The sequence below is a fragment of the Ipomoea triloba genome, chromosome 16 (assembly GCF_003576645.1).
Source record: "Ipomoea triloba cultivar NCNSP0323 chromosome 16, ASM357664v1".
NCBI classification, from domain to species: domain Eukaryota; kingdom Viridiplantae; phylum Streptophyta; class Magnoliopsida; order Solanales; family Convolvulaceae; genus Ipomoea; species Ipomoea triloba.
Genome location: NC_044931.1, coordinates 16,706,132 through 16,706,791, shown reverse-complemented (window position 1 = coordinate 16,706,791; position 660 = coordinate 16,706,132).

Sequence of the window (660 nt, the reverse complement as noted above, 5' to 3'; positions counted from 1 at the left end):
GACTTGAGTAGGTGCTATACTAACTGCCTAACTAGCTAATTCCGAGAGGACTTTTATACCTCGAGTACTAACTTGGGATTATCGTCCAGCAAGGATGTCGCCGAGACGGAATGCGCCTGCGGGTAACGACAATAACCTCTCTGCGATAGATCGAAAGGTTCAAGCAATGGAGAGAATGGATGAGTTTATGCTAGCTCAGCAAGGCCAAAACCAAAACCAGGGACAGCCGAGAGTGGATTTCGCTAAGGCAATCGCCAACCGACAACCACCATACTACGCAGGTGAAAAGGATCCAGTAATTTTAGAGGAGTGGATCCGAACGTTCGACAAGTTGCTCAACGCAGTGAATTGTCCTGCGAATCAACGAGTATCCTCTGCAGTCTATTACCTGACGAAAGCCGCAGACAATTGGTGAGCGACGGTCGGACCTAATCTCCTGCAAGACCCAGCATTTGGTTGGGAAGAATTCAAGGTGGAATTAAGGGAACAATTCTACACCGAGAGTATCAAAGGGATTAAGTGCGAGGAGTTTCTGCGATTGAAATAGAAGGGAGCGACTTTCCAGGAATACTATGATCAGTACGTTGAGCTGATGCGATTTGCTCAAGAGATCGTACCGGATGAGGCGAGTAAGGCGAGAAGATTCGTTCGGGGGTTGGA